Genomic DNA, 15736 nt, shown 5'->3' with positions numbered 1-15736 from the left:
GCTCCTACGCTTTGGCCTGATTCAGCAGGCTCTTTTGATGTTCTAATGGAGCTTCCAGTTCCGGAGGCAGTCTATCTAGATTCCTAGGTTCTTAAGGGCATGTGACCGCTGTCAGAACAGGGTGCTGGGCTGGATGTGGCCATTTTGCCTGATCCACTGGCTGTTTTTATGCCTCTGACATTAGAGGAAGAACACAACCCCCCTGGCTAGCAGCCACAGGAAAGCCTTCTTCTTCTTCTCCTCCTCCTCCTCCTCCTTGATGCCCTTACTGTATCTTGACCTGAGTAACGTTAGGTCCATTCCTTCCAAAGGATCTACTTTGAGTAAAAGCTAGGCTATAACCCATTCTTTTAAATCTCCTCTTCTGGCCTTCTGTCGACCTCATCTATTTACTTCCTAAAACTTAGGCACTGCTTGTTTTGTTTGTAAAAAGCCTCCCTCAAAATGGTTTGCAAAGAAAGCAATAATATTATCACTAGGGGGGAAATGCAACTCTCAAAAAGTTAAAACAATAGACGAAGAGCTCATTAAAACTCTCACCAACTTTCTAAACATCTGGGCAGACCTTCAGTTGTGTTCAGTGACTGGCTCCCTAAATTGAGGGCGGAGTTATTGCTGGGCTCCAACACCCCTCTGCTCTGCCCATTGGGCGCTGATGGGAGTAGAGAGCCTCATGGCCTCTGGAGGAGGGCCAAAGATGTCCCCCCTGCTCTGAAATCTTGCCACCTGCACTGATACCCAGCATTGCCTCTGCCCAAAACCTCTCTCAGTAATCTCTGCAAACAGCCTTTCAAAGTAGGCCGGAGTTGGTACTCCCCATTTTGCAAAGCTGCGAGAATCAGCTTGTATAAGGGCTATCTCATAAGCCTGTGATTCACCCTCCACACCCACTCTCCCAGGGCTGATTGAAATCTCAATCTATTTAAACCTCTCTCTCTCTGTGTGTGTTTTGTTTTTCGTATTTCCCAGATTGCAGTCCCGGGACTTGCCTTTAGGATCATTGCGACGTCTGCATTGATCGGGGTTGGACTAGATGATCTTGGGGGGGGGGGGGTACCTTCCAACTCCACAATTCTAGGAATCTATAAATTGTCCCAATTTCTGGTGTCTGGTTCCCCTTCTGGGGTGTGTGTGTGTGAAATGGGTTTGCCCACCTTGCCCGCATCTCGGAGGAGCAGGCTGAGAATTGCCGCCCACCTGCTGTCATCATCAGGGAGAATAAGCCTGTGAAAACGGGGACTGATCCCTTCGCACGTTGCTCCCTCCGTTTTGCTCGGGGGCCGACGGCTGAGAAAGTCGTGGCCCTTTGTGCGCCGGAGGGGGAAAGGTGTATCAAAGCCTTGTCATTTTCTTCTGCCGCTAATTTCGCCAGCGCAATCTCCAGGATTAATCTTCCTTTTCTTCTCCCTGCGACTTAATTCATTTCTTCAAGGTGGAAGGAGGAGGAGAGAGCTGAGAGGCTCGCCCAGGCTGGGAGGCCTTGGCGTACGCCATCCTGCCTGCCAGCTGCCTTGTGTATGCCAGTGAAAATCTGCTCCACTCTTGAACAGCTCTTCCTGCCAGAAAGACATTTGTACTGCAGATGGCTTTCTGTTTGCCTCGGAAGGCTGTGTGTTTTGCTAGGGACCTTCTGTGGCACATGGGTGTGTGTGTGTGTGAAATTATTGCTGCTATTTATTAAATTCCTATACCGCCTTTTGCCCGAGGACCACAGGGTGGTTGACAATATAAAACATGAACCCAGCTGGGCGTCAAGAGAAACGGAGGCTTCCTATTCACATTTGCAAAGCAGCTTTGGGAGTCGCAGAAAGACGCCTTCGACTGTGTCAAACCCATTAAGCCCAGTGTTGTCTGCACTGACTGGCAGCAGCTCTCAAGTGTTTAATACGAAGGTCTTTCCCTGTCCCTCTTGGAGATGGCGCTGCCCCTGAAACGGAAGCAAGGCTCTAGTCCTCATGGATCCAGACGAACACATAAACAGGCACATAGGAAGCTGCCTTATACCACATCAGATCAGAGGTCCGCCCAGCTCAGTGTCGGCCACCCTGACTGGCAGCAGCTCTCCAGGGGTTTGGGCAGATGATTCTCCCAGCCCAAATTGCAGATGCCAAGGAATGAATCAGGGCCCGGATCAGCAAGGAGCAAACCTCTAGGTCAGGAGGATGGGGCCGCAACAGAGTTTCTGGGTATGTATAAGATTTTGGGCAGGGCTCAAATCTGCATAAGATTTGCAACAGTTCATTTATATGCAGAGATGCAAATCTAGCCTTTAGATTTTGCCCAAAGCAAGCCAATCAAGGTCCGCTGTGAATCCCCCAGTTTATTCCTTCAGTTTGTGCTCATCAGATCTTCCTGAGGTAATGTCCTCATACCTACAGGACCGCCTCTCCTGGTATGTCCCACGGAGGACCTTACGGTCTTCAAACAAAAACATCTTGGAGGTCCCGGGCCACAGGGAGGTTAGGCTGGCCTCAACCAGAGCCAGGGCCTTTTCGGCTGTGGCCCCGATCTGGTGGAACGCTCTGTCACAAGAGACCAGGGCCCTGTGGGACTTGACATCTTTCTGCAGGGCCTGCGAGACAACAGAGCTGTTCCACCAGGCCTTTGGCCAAGGCACAGTCTGACCCCCTCCTTTGGTGATCCTCGTAGAACTCTAGCCCAATGGTTGCCATTAATTTGATTTGATTTTAAAATGAATTGATTTTAGAATGCTGTGTTACTTTTATTGTTGTTAGGCGCTCTGAGCCCGGCTTTGGCTGGGGAGGGCGGGATATAAATAAAATTATTATTATTATTATTATTATTATTATTATTATTATTTAGCCCCAATTAATTTCCCCAAAGGTTTCCTCCAAATGAAGGCTCCCCTGCCTCTTCAGGGCCCCCAAATCCCCACCAAGTACCTAAGGAGAGCCTCCTGGATCAGGCCAAATGGGACCCATCTAGTCTAGCCTCCTGTCTTCACAGGGGCCAATCAGCTGCCCATTATGGGAACCCCCAAGCTGAATTCGAGTGCAAGAACATCGCTCTCCTGTCCTGCCGGTTCCAGCAATGGGCTTTCAGGAGCATTTCTGCCTCTGAGCGTGGAGGCAGAGCCCAGCCACCTGGGCTCTTGTAAAGCCATCCAAGTTGCTGGCCGTCACTGCCTCCTGTGGCAGGGAGTTCCACAGTTCATTTATGCAGTTCATGAATACGTCACTTCTTTTATCTATCCTGAATCTTCCAATATTCAGCTTCATTAGATGCCCAGGAGTTCTGGTGTTCTGATGCCAAGCTTACTTTTACAAACTTATATCATGTCGGCTTTTCTCTTAACTAAAAAGTCCCACACGCTGCGAACTTCCTTTGCAGGGAAGCTGCTCCATCCCCCAAATCACTTTGGCGGCCCTTTTCTGTACTTTTCTTTTTTTGGCAACTCTACACTATCACCTTACATTAATATCCTACACAGGAACTGAGAACATCCCTCTGAATTCAAATTCCCCAGACAACACTTGGTGGGCGGACAGGCGTGTGGCAGCGGGGAATGGGACATCCACAAAAATATTCAGCGGCCCTGTCCCCTTTTCCATCCTTCCTGAATGGATTAGTGTGTCTGGGAATCAGCATGTTTTTACATGAGTAGAATGTGTGCTTTTATTTCAAATGCATCTCTGGGTTATTTTGGGGGCATAGAAACTCGTTCATTATTATTTTTCAAAATATAGTCCAGCCCACCACCTGGTCTGAGGGATGGTGGACTGGCCCACGGCTGAAAAAGGTTGCTGACCCCTGGTCTACAATCTCCCAAGGAAAAAAGTTCCACCGTTAAGGGATTCTGACTAAACATCAGGAAGAACTTTCATCATGTAACTTGAAGTCATGGGTTCGAGTCCTACCCTCCCGAGCAGGAGAAAACAAGCTTCTTCCCTCTTCCCTGTGGCAATCTGAAGATTGCTCTCATATCTCCTCTTTTCCAGGCAAAACATACCCAGCTCCTTCAACTGTTCCTCATAAGGCTTGGTTTTTTTAGACCCTTCATCATTCTGGTCGCCCTCTTCTGCCCACCTTCCAGCTTATCAACGTCCTTCTTAAATTGTGGTGCCCAGAATTGGACACAGTAGACAGCATCTTAAAAAGCAGAGACATCACCTTGCCAACAAAGGTCCGTGTAGTTAAAGCTCTGGTTTTCCCAGTAGTGATGTATGGAAGTGAGAGCTGGACCATAAAGAAGGCTGATCACCAAAGAATTGATGCTTTTGAATTCTGGTGCTGGAGGAGACTCTGGAGAGTCCCATGGACTGGAAGAAGATCAAACCTCTCCATTTTGAAGGAAATCAGCCCTGAGTGCTCACTGGAAGGACAGATCCTGAAGCTGAGGCTCCAAGACTTTGGCCACCTCATGAGAAGAGAAGACTCCCTGGAAAAGACCCTGATGTTGGGAAAGATGGAGGGAACAAGGAGAAGGGGACGGCAGAGGACGAGATGGTGGGACAGTGTTCTCGAAGCTACTAACATGAGTTTAACCAAACTGCGGGAGGCAGTGGAAGACAGGAGTGCCTGGTGTGCTCTGGTCCAGGGGGTCACGAAGAGTTAGACACGACTAAACAACTAAACAACAACAACAAATTCCAGATGTGGTCTGACCAAGGCAGAAGAGAGCAGAACTAAGGCTTCCCTATTGCTTCTGCTGATGCAGCCTAGAATAGCGTGATATATTTGTCTCTGTCTGGAACCCTGGAGCACCCCTGTGTTGTGCTGCGAAATTTTCCTGTCAGGTTGGGGGTGCACCCAGTATTTGGCACCCAGGAGTCTGTCGACCTGCCAAAAGGTAGATGTCACAAATCTTTAAAAGGAGGCCAGAGTTGCAGGCAGCTGGGCACTCTGATGTCTCTTTGTAATGACTGCCTTGGGGGAGAGAGCAGGGTGACTGACTTGCAGGTGCCAAATGTTTTGTAAAAGTCAACTTGTTTTGCATCACTTCTGGCTTCTGCTCTTGGCAAACAGTGGCCCGTTTTCTGCTGGTTTTGGCAGTCTCCACAGAGCCACCTCCCTCCTGCCTCTGACCTTGGCTTAATTTAAAACAAATAACTAGATCTAAAGATTGCATCTGACTGTGATCTTCTCCGAATTGAAATAAATGGATCTCAGCAAGTTGCACCTATTAATTGTATTTTAAAAAATTGTCCAGTAGCACCTTAGAGGCCAACTACCGGTAAGTTTGTTCTGGGTATGAGCTTTCGTGTGCAGGCACACTTCTTCAGATACATGGAAACAGAAGTCACCAGACCCTTAGATATAGTTGGGAGGGTGGGGTGGGGTTTTTCTCAGAAGGGTAGGAGGAGATGGCTGATGGACTCAATGGGTATAGTCAACCTGTTGACGACTGTTAACAACTGCAATTAGTCCTACAGGAAAAAGAAAGGGATAGTATGCAGATGACCAAAAATAACTTTAGCATATGTAATGAGGCAGAATCTGAATATTCTTGTCTCATTATATATAGAATCATAGAATCATAGAGTTGGAAGAGACCACAAGGGCCATCGAGTCCAACCCCCTGCCAAGCAGGAAACACCATCAGAGCACTCCTGACATATGGTTGTCAAGCCTCTGCTTAAAGACCTCCAAAGAAGGAGACTCCACCACACTCCTTGGCAGCAAATTCCACTGTCAAACAGCTCTTACTGTCAGGAAGTTCTTCCTAATGTTTAGGTGGAATCTTCTTTCTTGTAGTTTGGATCCATTGCTCCCTGTCCGCTTCTCTGGAGCAGCAGAAAACAACCTTTCTCCCTCCTCTATGTGACATCCTTTTATATATTTGAACATGGCTATCATATCACCCCTTAACCTCCTCTTCTCCAGGCTAAACATGCCCAGCTCCTTTAGCCGTTCCTCATAAGGCATCGTTTCCAGGCCTTTGACCATTTTGGTTGCCCTCCTCTGGACACCTTCCAGTTTGTCAGTGTCCTTCTTGAACTGTGGTGCCCAGAACTGGACACAGTACTCCAGGTGAGGTCTGACCAGAGCAGAATACAGTGGCACTATTACTTCCCTTGATCTAGATGCTATACTCCTATTGATGCAGCCCAGAATTGCATTGGCTTTTTTAGCTGCCGCGTCACACTGGTGGCTCATGTCAAGTTTGTGGTCAACCAAGACTCCTAGATCCTTTTCACATGTACTAAAGTTATTTTTGGTTTACCATACCCATTGAGTCAATCACCCATCTCCTACTACCCTTCTGTTTCAGTGGATCTGAAGAAGTGTGGATGCACACAAAAGCTTATACCCAGAACAAACTTAATTGGTCTCTAAGGTGCTACTTTAAAGGGACGCGGGTGGCGCTATGGGTTAAACCACAGAGCCTAGGACTTGCTGATCAGAAGGTTGGTGGTTCGAATCCCCACGATGGGGTGAGCTCCCGTTGCTCGGTCCCTGCTCCTGCCAACCTAGCAGTTTGAAAGCACCTCAATGTGCAAGCACCCACCTCCGGTGGGAAGGTAAACGGCGTTTCCATGCGCTGCTCTGGTTTGCCAGAAGCGGCTTAGTCATGCTGGCCAAATAACCCAGAAGCTGTACGCAGGCTCCCTTGGCCAGTAAAGCGTGATGAGCGCTGCAACCCCAGAGTTGACTGTGACTGGACCTAATGGTCAGGGGTCCCTTTACCCTTACCTTTAAGGTGCTACTGGACAACTTTTTAATTTTTTTATTTATTTTGACTGTGTCAGGCCAAAACGGCTATCTACCTGAATCTATTAATTTTATGCTAGTCTTTTAGTGACTAATGGAGTGAAATAATAATACTAATACTAATATAATTAGATACTTTTAGAGTTGAAAGGGACCCCCAAGGGCCATCTAGTCCAACCCCACAATGCGAGAGTCACGGCTAGAGAATCCCTGACAGACAGACAGCCATCCAACCAACCTGTGCTTAAAAGCCTCGAAGGAAGGAGAGTCCACTGCCTTCTGGGACATCATTTCGGCTGGTCTACTTTGAGTATGACTCATGCTGGATACAACCCTGACGAAGCACGTTGCATCCTCTAGTTAACACAAGGGCTTCATCAGGTCCCCAGAGCAGCCAAGCAGATGGGAAGGTCCACCTGCAGGACTGAGCACAACACTCAGGAGAGAGGAGAGTGTTGCTGTTGTGGCAGTGAACTCCATCGCTGGAAAGAACGCTTTCCTTTTGCCTGTTCTGAATCTTCCCATGTTCAGCTTTGGCGAGTGACGCCTTTGGGCTCCCGTATGATGAGAGAGGCCGACCCCCTTCTCACCACCACCGTGTGTAACCTTAGACCAGCGGTTCTCAACCTGTGGGTCCCCAGATGTTGTTGGACTACAACTCCCTTCATCCCTGAGCTCTGGCCTTGCTTGTTAGGGGTGATGGGAGTTGTAGTTCAACAACATCTGGGGACCCACAGGTGGAGAAAAGTCTGCCTTAGACCAAGGGTAGGCAACCTAAGGCCTGGGGGTCGGATGCGGCTCAATCACCTTCTCAATCCGACCGGCGGACGGTCCAGGAACCAGCATGTTTCTACATGAGTAGAATGTGTCCTTTTATTTAACATGCATCTCTGAGTTATTTGTGGGGCATAGGAATTGGTTCATTCCCCCCCCCAAAAAAAAATATAGTCCGGCCCCCCACAAGGTCTGAGGGACGGTGGACCAGTCCACGGCTGAAAAAGGTTGCTGACCCCTGCCTTAGACCCCTGCCTAATGCCCTCTTTTATTTGCTCTGAACTAATAAGCAAAAACCACACAGGCCTTGTGAGGGAGTTGGGGGGATGACTGAGAGGCAGCATGATGGCCATCTTCAAATATCTATGGAGGATGGAGCAGGCTTGTTCACTCCTGATCGGGAGGGGAGGACTCGAACCCATGGATTCAAATGACGAGAAAGGAGATTTTGACTAAAGCTCAGGAAGAACTTTCTGATGGCAAAAGCCATCTGACAGTGGAACAGACTCCTTCGGAAGATGGCAGACTCTCCTTCCTTGGAGGTTTTTAAGCAGAGGTGGGGATCCCTTAGTTGAGATTCCTGCATTGCCTCCCTTCTCAACTCCACAAGTCTACAAACTATTGCAGCCTCTTTTCACAGGGGAGCTGCTCCACCCTGTCAGTCACTTAAGCTGCCCTTCTCCATCACTTAACAGAGAGGGCTTGGGAAGCCACGGAACGATTGCTGCCCACGATTTGCCCCGATATGGGCTAGAGACCTGCAGAGCTCCAGCTTCCCGAAAAGGTGTTTGCCCAGCCCTGCCTCTGGGTCCCCTGTTGCAATCCTCCCATCCCTTCGCACCAGCGCTCCGCACCAAGCATGCTTCCAATGCCTGCCTGGGCCTGCCTCCTTCCCTCTGGATGAAGAGCCCAGCGAAAGGTGGGGTGTGGCATGAGGCTGCCCTGGTACTCTGTGCACCTGTTGGTGTGGCGAGGCTGCTGCCAGTGGAGAGCAAGGTGCATCGGTTTGGCAGCCGCCTCGCCAGGCACCTGCCCGCTTCAAGGTGCTCCGTGGCATCCGAATTCGCAACAGAGGTTAACTCTGTTTTGCTTTGCATTTATGTACTTAAGCCTGGATTGTTTTGTTGTTGCAATTTATTCTGTTTTATCTGTTGCAATACTGAATTTATTCTGTTTGCCAAACTATTGGCTTTTGTTGTTTTTGGATTTACTGATCGGCTCCATGTTTTGTATAGCTGTATTTTCAATAGGTTGCTGTAAGCCAGGCATGTCCAAAGTCTGTTTCGGGGGCCTAATCCAGGGTAAAATTGTAAAAAAAACAACAACCAACAACTTCAATCCTAAAAAAGGCCCCCACAGCCCTTCACTTCGTCAAATCTGGCCCTCTTTGAAAAAACTTTGGACACCACTGCGTAAACTGTTCTGGGCAAAACTCATTATGGAAAAGAGGTATATAAGTAAAATCCACCCATCAATCAATCAATCAATCAATCAATCCTCCAAGTGACTCCAAGTCAACAGAGCTTGAGGGTCGTTCTGCAACTGGTGCAGCTGCAAGGAGGGACTGGTGTCATTTATATCCTGTCCTTTCCCCCAAGGAGCTCCAGGTGACATTCATGACTCACCCCTCCTCATTTAATCCCCACCACAACCCTGCTAGGTGGGTGAAGCTGAGGGGCAGTGCCTGGCCCCCAAGGGGAGACCTTCATGTCTAAGTGGAGATTTGAACCCTGGTCTCTCCTATATCCTAGTCCGATGCTCTAACCACTACACCACACTAGCTCACCTCTGGGCGCTGGCTGAGGAGCTGGCAATGTTGCCAAGCCCACCACTGGCCCTTGCTGCTCTAGCGCTCTCCAAGTCAAGGGGTGGGCACCTGGACAGTGCCCAGGGAGGAGGTTGCACGGGAATATTTCCTTTTGCTCAGTGGCAGAGTGCCATCTTTGCACAGAGACCACCCCAGGTACGGCTAGGAAAGACCCCAGAGGCCGAGTCGAAGGCACTTCCCTGTGTGGCTCATTAAACCAGCTCTCCTTCTGGAGCTTGAGGACTAGGATCTTACTTTATGCTTCAGGGAAGCGTTGCAGCTCGATGACAAAAGCACCTGCTTTGCATGCAGAGAAGGTTCCCTGTCCCATCTCAAGCAGGCTGAGGGAAAAACAACCTGCCTCTGAAAGCCTGGAGGCAGACACTGCTGGTCAGAGTCGGCAACACTGCCCTGAATGGAGCCAAGTGTCTGGCTTGGTCAAATCGGTTCCCCATGGTCACCAGAAGAAAAGTGAATGCCCCAAACATGCCAAGCTTTTATTTGCCCCTTTGCACCAGAATGGTCTCCTCCTGCCGGGACCTCACTCCTCTGACGCTTGCTCAGAGAATTCCTCAAAGGCAGCCTTTGCCGTCTTGGGGTCCCCCAGATGTTTGTGGGCCCAACACAACAGCTGGGCAGCTGCATTGGGGCCTCCAAAGCAGCTGAAGGGCGCCAGGTTGACCGATTTGTGGCTACTCCCAAGTCTATCGCATGATGAGGGGATGATGGAAGGGGCAGCAATCTTTCAATTGGGGCATTCTGCCTCAGCCACCCACCCCGTCTCTGAGCTGTGATTCCTGTGATTCTACCCTTGGTGGTCCCTTCCAATTCTGTGTCTGCTGCCCAGGAGGAACTCTGGAACTCCAAAAGTTGTTTCTTTGCACCGTCGTTCCTCCTCCCCACCAAAATAAAACACCCCTCAACACTCAACCGCTGCCGGATATTCCATCCGCAAATTTCTGGGAACGCGAGGTCAAATGCCCAGTTGACAGCAACCTGCAAAAATGTCACCGCGGTGAATAATAACTACCAACGGGGATGCCCCATCCATCCGTCACACCGGCTCCTTCCCCAAGTGAGGGGAACAGCCAAACTTTAGAATTATGGAAGAGTTTGGGGATCTTCCTGGAGAAAGCGGAAGATCAGTTTCTCCCGCCTCATAGACGTTAGCGAGCAACATGTCTCACAAGCATACACAAAGTGCCAAGGGTCTGCTCACCTCGCCGCCGGGAAGCTGGAGAGGCTTCGGGGCCCCGTTCCCTTCACCGGGAGTTGCGCGCTGCCCGGGTTAAGTGACGGGACGGCGGAGAGGTCTCGGCTTGCCTCTCTGCTCCGAAGCAGCACCTCCGAGACGCGGAAAGGTCCGGCGGAGTGAGGCGCCCTTGGGTGGCTCTGCTGCGGCGCGCGCGGCTCGGCTACTCTCCGCGCTGTGGGAGCCCGGAGACTGCTGCGCTCTCCAGGTGAGGCGGAGAGGCATTTGGCGAAGGAGGCAAGGCGGCAATTATGATATCAGCAACTCCTAGCCTTGGGCAATCGAGCCTCTCAGAAGGCCGGGGAAAAAGTGACGGAGAAGTCGAAGGCTCCCGCTCTCTGCGCGCCTCCACGCACCCCTTCCCCCTGCCTCTCAACTTTCCTAGGTGCGACTCGGGAGGAGTGGGGATGAGCTATCCGAGGGTCACCTGGGCAGGTGCTCGACCCTCCGCAGGTGGGGTGAAGGCGTGGGGGCGGAGCCAGCCTGTAGCTAAACCTGCGTGCGTCTGGCAGAGGCAATTGCGCACCTCCTGCCCCCTTCCCATGGCATCACAGAATTGCAGCGTTAGAAGGGGGTCCAAGGGTCATCTAGTCCAACCCGCTGCAATTCAGAGGTCGCAGCTTAGGCGTCCCACAACTTTGGGGGTGGAAAGAGGGCAGACCCCTTGCGCTAAAATTATGGTTTTAATGGGGATGGGGTTTTAACTCAGGTGCGTGTTTTGTTTTCTTTGGGGTGGCTGGGGTTGTTTAAAATTGTTCTTAAGGGCTATCTGTTAATGTGCAGTTTGTATTTGCAGTTTTTGTTTTAGTATTTTGTTGGAAGCCACCCGGAGTGGCTGGGGAAACTATGATTATTATTAAGCCTTTCCTCTAAGCTCTGTATGCTCCTTGGGGCAGGGAGCTGTCCCCTTTGGACACAAGGTACTCTGATGGCCTGGTGCAAGCAGGCAAGAGCAGCAGGAAGGCAGGGACCTGGAGATGCTGCCAGGGGATTGAGCCCAGGGCCTTCTGCATGCCAAGCAGGGGCTCTGCCACTGAACTATGGCCCTTCCTTTAAAAATAAAGCAAGATTCTAGTCCTCGTGGTTCTGAATAGAGGTTTGAAGCACAGGAAGCTGCCTTATACTAAGCCAGACCACCATCTAGCTCAGCATTACCAACACTGACTGGCAGCAGCTCTCCAGAGTTTCTCCCAGTCTACCTGCTGGCAATCAAAGCTGAGACCTTCTGCATGCAGAGCAGGGGCTCTGCCACTAGGCTGCATCTCTTCCCCTCGAAAAGCCTGCTAGTCCTCATGATTCTAAATAAAGAGGAACATAGGAAGCTGCTTGATACAACTTTGGTCTATGTAGCTCAGTATTACCCACACTGACTGGCAGCAGGGGTTTCTCTCTCTCCCCCAGCTCTACCTAGAGATGCTGTGGGGGATTGAAGCAGGGCCTTCTGCATGCCAAGCAGGGGCCCTTATGGCCATTCCCTCAAGACTCACCAGGAGTTGCCTTAGGTGAGGTCAGACTCTTTGTCCTCTCTCCCAGCTCTGACTGGTAGCGGCTCTCCAAAGTCTCAGGCCAAGAAGGCTCCTTTCCCACCCCCTGTTTAGGGGAATGGGGGGGGGGGTTAAAAACTTGGCCCAACCTGAGAAGGGTGCTTCTAATCACACATAATTTCAAATACAAATACAAATATTATTTATTTGTACAGCCGAAGCCATTTCAAAAGATAAAACCCATAAAACGGAATAAAAGCAAAATAAAATACATTACATGGTGAAAATAATGATTGAAACTAGGCAAGGATATTGACAGAGGAACTGTGCAGAGGAGGGTGACCAAGATGATCTGGAGTCTGGAATCCAAGCCTTATGAGGAACGGTTGAAGGAGCCGGGTGTGTTTAGCCTGGAAAAGAGAAGACTGAGAGGATATACGAGAGTCATCTTCAAATATCTCAAGGGCTGTCACTTGGGGGAGGGAGCAAGCTTGTTTTCTCCTGCTCCGGAGGGTAGGACTCGAACCCATGGCTTCAAGTTACAAGAAAGGAGATTTCAACGAAACATATGGAAAAAACTTTCTGACAGTAAGAGCAGTTCAACAGCAGAATGGTCTTACACGAGAAGTGGTGGACTCTCCTTCCTGGGAGGTTTTTAAGCAGAGGTTGGATAGTCATCTGTCCTGGATTCTTCAGCTGAGATTCCTGCATTGCAGGGGGTTGGACTAGATGACCCCCAGGTCCCTTCCAGCTCTATAATTCTACACAAGCCAGACTCCAGCAACTCTCCCCACTTGCAAGTGGCATTCAGAGGATGGAGAACATAGGCATTGTGTCTAATAGCCAGTCCTGACATTTAGGTTAGATCACAGAACTGTAGGGCTGGCCCTGAGGATCATCCAGTCCAACCCCCAGGAATATGCAGCTGTCCCATGAGGGAATCGAACCTGCAACCTTTAGGAAATGTAAATTGAATATTCAGCCACTTATTATTGAGGGGAAGTGCGTGGAACAGGTCTCGGTGTTTTGATTTCTGGGAATGGAGTTGAGAGATGACCTAACCTGGGGAGAAAACAGCAAAGACCTGATGAAGAGAACACAGTAGAGGTTATATTTTCTGAGAATCCTCCGGAAAAACAGTCTCTTAAAGGACCTGTTGATGGCATTTTACCATTGTACTGTGGAGAGTGTATTAACTTATGGTCTGTGTGTGTCGTTTGGGAGCTGCACGGCCAGGGAAAAAACAATGCTGTCCAGGGTTGTAAAGATTGCGGAGAGAATAATGGGGTGCACTCTTCCCACCTTGGATCAAATCTATGTTTCCAGGCGCCATAAGAAAGCTGCAGAGATAGCGCAGGATAGTGTGCACCCCGGAAATGCTTCTGCTTCTGGAAGAAGGTACAGGGTTATAAAGACTAGGACTTAAAGCCAGCATCTTAAAAAGCAGAGACATCACCTTGCCAACAAAGGCCTGTATAGTTAATGCTATGGTTTCCCACTAGTGATGTATGGAAGTGAGAGCTGGACCATAAAGAAGGCTGATCGCCGAAGAATGGATGCTTTTGAATTCTGGTGCTGGAGGAGACTCTTGAGAGTCCCATGGACTGCAAGAAGCTCAAACCTCTCCATTCTGAAGGAAATCAGCCCTGAGTGCTCACTGGAAGGACAGATCGTGAAGCTGAGGCTCCAAGACTTTGGCCACCTCATGAGAAGACTCCCTGGAAAAGACCCTGGTGTTGGGAAAGATGGAGGGAACAAGGAGAAGGGGACGGCAGAGGAAGAGATGGTGGGACAGTGTTCTCGAAGCGACCAGCATGAGTTTGACCAAACTGCGGGAGGCAGTGGAAGACAGGAGTGCCTGGCGTGCTCTGGTCCAGGGGGTCAGGAAGAGTTGGACACGACTAAATGACAAAACAACAGCAACAACAAGCCACCTGAGAAACAGTTTCTACCCAAATGCGATTTTGGTTTTAAACGCATTGTAAGGAATCTGTATAGGAGTATATTGTATTTAAAATTGGGGTATCAGAGTTTTTAGGGGGCTAACCAGGTTGGGATAGCTGGGATAGCAGGCTTGTTGGTTTTTGAATGTCTTATGTAGATTTTTCAATTTCGTTGTTCTGTATGGGACAATGACAATAAAGAGTATCGTGTGTTTCCCAACCTTGTGCCTCCAGCTGTTTTTGAACTACAACTCCCATCATCCCTGACTAGCAAGACCAGTGGCAAGGGATGATAGGAATTGTAGTCCAAAAACAGCTGGAGGCACAAGGTTGGGAAACACTCTAACCAACTGAGCTATCCAGACCTGCCGAAGGGAGAACGAGACATTGCTGCTGCTCCTTTGCTGCCACCCTTGCAATGGCGCACGGGGTGTGTGTTTGTGTGTGTGTGTGTTTTGCGGAGCAGCGGCCTGGGATCCCCTCCAGGGAAACACGCCTGGGCGTAGCTCCCTCAACCGTCTGCTGCTGTGCCTTGAGAGAGGAGTTGGGGCTTGCCCTTTATCTCTCGCTCAACGTCTTCCGGGGAAGGTGCGCCCCGAATTACTCCACCTGCGCTGGCCCTTCGGGTCCCCGGGAAACACCCCCCCAGGTGGGCGCGGGGGATCGAAGGGGCTGATCCGGGGCCAAGGGGCGGCTGCCACGGTCACGGAGGCCACAAACCCAAAAGGAAATGGGGCCTTTTCCAGCCTCCCCCCAGCCCACAGTGCCAGATTTACGTATAAGCTAAACAAGCTATAGCTTAGGGCCCCATACTCTTGGGGCCCCCCCAAAAAAGTAAAGAAAAAAAATCCTGTTCATTTCCAAAATATAACATAAAAAAATAAAATAAAACCTACATACAGCAACAGTGTTTTGTGTTGTGTAGGCTCCTATGATGTAAGTCATGGGCCCCGCCTGCTAGCCTGCTCACTAAAATATCACTGGTTTGCTCATTTCTATATAGGGTGCCTACATTCTGCATGTGCAAATGGCTTTAGATACCTATTAGGTCCATAAATTACCATATATATAGCATATATTCAACACAAAAAACAGCGACAATTTATTGTTGACAAAGGACAGCTGGACATATAAAGGGCCCCATTAGCTTAGGGCCTCATCCAACCTAAATCTGGCCCTCCGTGTCAGTGGGGGGAAATGGTTCACTTATTATTTCATTTCATAAAAAGTTATATACCACTTGATTGTAAACAACAAAAGGATAGAAAATGGTAAGATTATCAAGAAGAAGAATGAACAACAACTTAAGAAACAGAATATGTTAAAAAAGAAACACATTAAAACTAGCAGGCGCTGAAACGTGGGCAGGGAAGGTGTCTGCATGATATCAATAGGCAGGGAGTTCCAAGGTGTAAAAGGGGATTACAACCCAAATTGTTGTCTGCTGTGGCTTTGCACAGCTTGGGGAAAAGTCTCTGTGGGTGAGGGGCTGCAATATCTGTAATGAGAGTGAGTGGTGGCCAAGTGGTGCCACCAGAGGGCCAGACCAGGGTTCGAATCCCCACACTCTCTCGGCCATGAAGCTCTCACTGGAGGTGAGCTCTTCTTTCAGTTGAACCTGCCTCACAGGGTTGTTGTGGGGATTAAACGAGGAGGTGGGGAGAACCACAGGCCAGCCACCTTGAGCTCCTGGGAGGGAAACGTGGGAGAGAAATGCAGCACAAAAATAACTAAGTAACATCACTCTTTCTAACATTCACAGCCAGTTTGTGTGCCAACCGGACCTGGAAACCAAATGGGACCA

At 49.6% G+C, this 15736-nt stretch overlaps 1 protein-coding gene across 2 annotated transcripts in view; it reads right to left on the bottom strand.

Moving 5' to 3' along the window:
• Positions 1-10911, bottom strand: part of FOXN1 (forkhead box N1) — a gene marked incomplete at its 5' end in the record, with an annotated part of 53940 nt that extends 43029 nt beyond the window's left edge. Inside the window, one exon of one of the 2 annotated variants that reach the window (XM_081843736.1) lies at positions 10577-10911. The other variant, XM_081843737.1, reaches the window with a different exon arrangement.
• Positions 10912-15736: the final 4825 nt, after the last annotated feature.

The sequence above is a fragment of the Podarcis erhardii genome (genome assembly GCF_964252035.2).
Source record: "Podarcis erhardii genome assembly, chromosome: 16".
Lineage (NCBI taxonomy): Eukaryota > Metazoa > Chordata > Lepidosauria > Squamata > Lacertidae > Podarcis > Podarcis erhardii.
The sequence above is the reverse complement of the archived record's forward strand: the minus strand, read 5'-3'. Positions and strand labels throughout refer to the sequence as shown.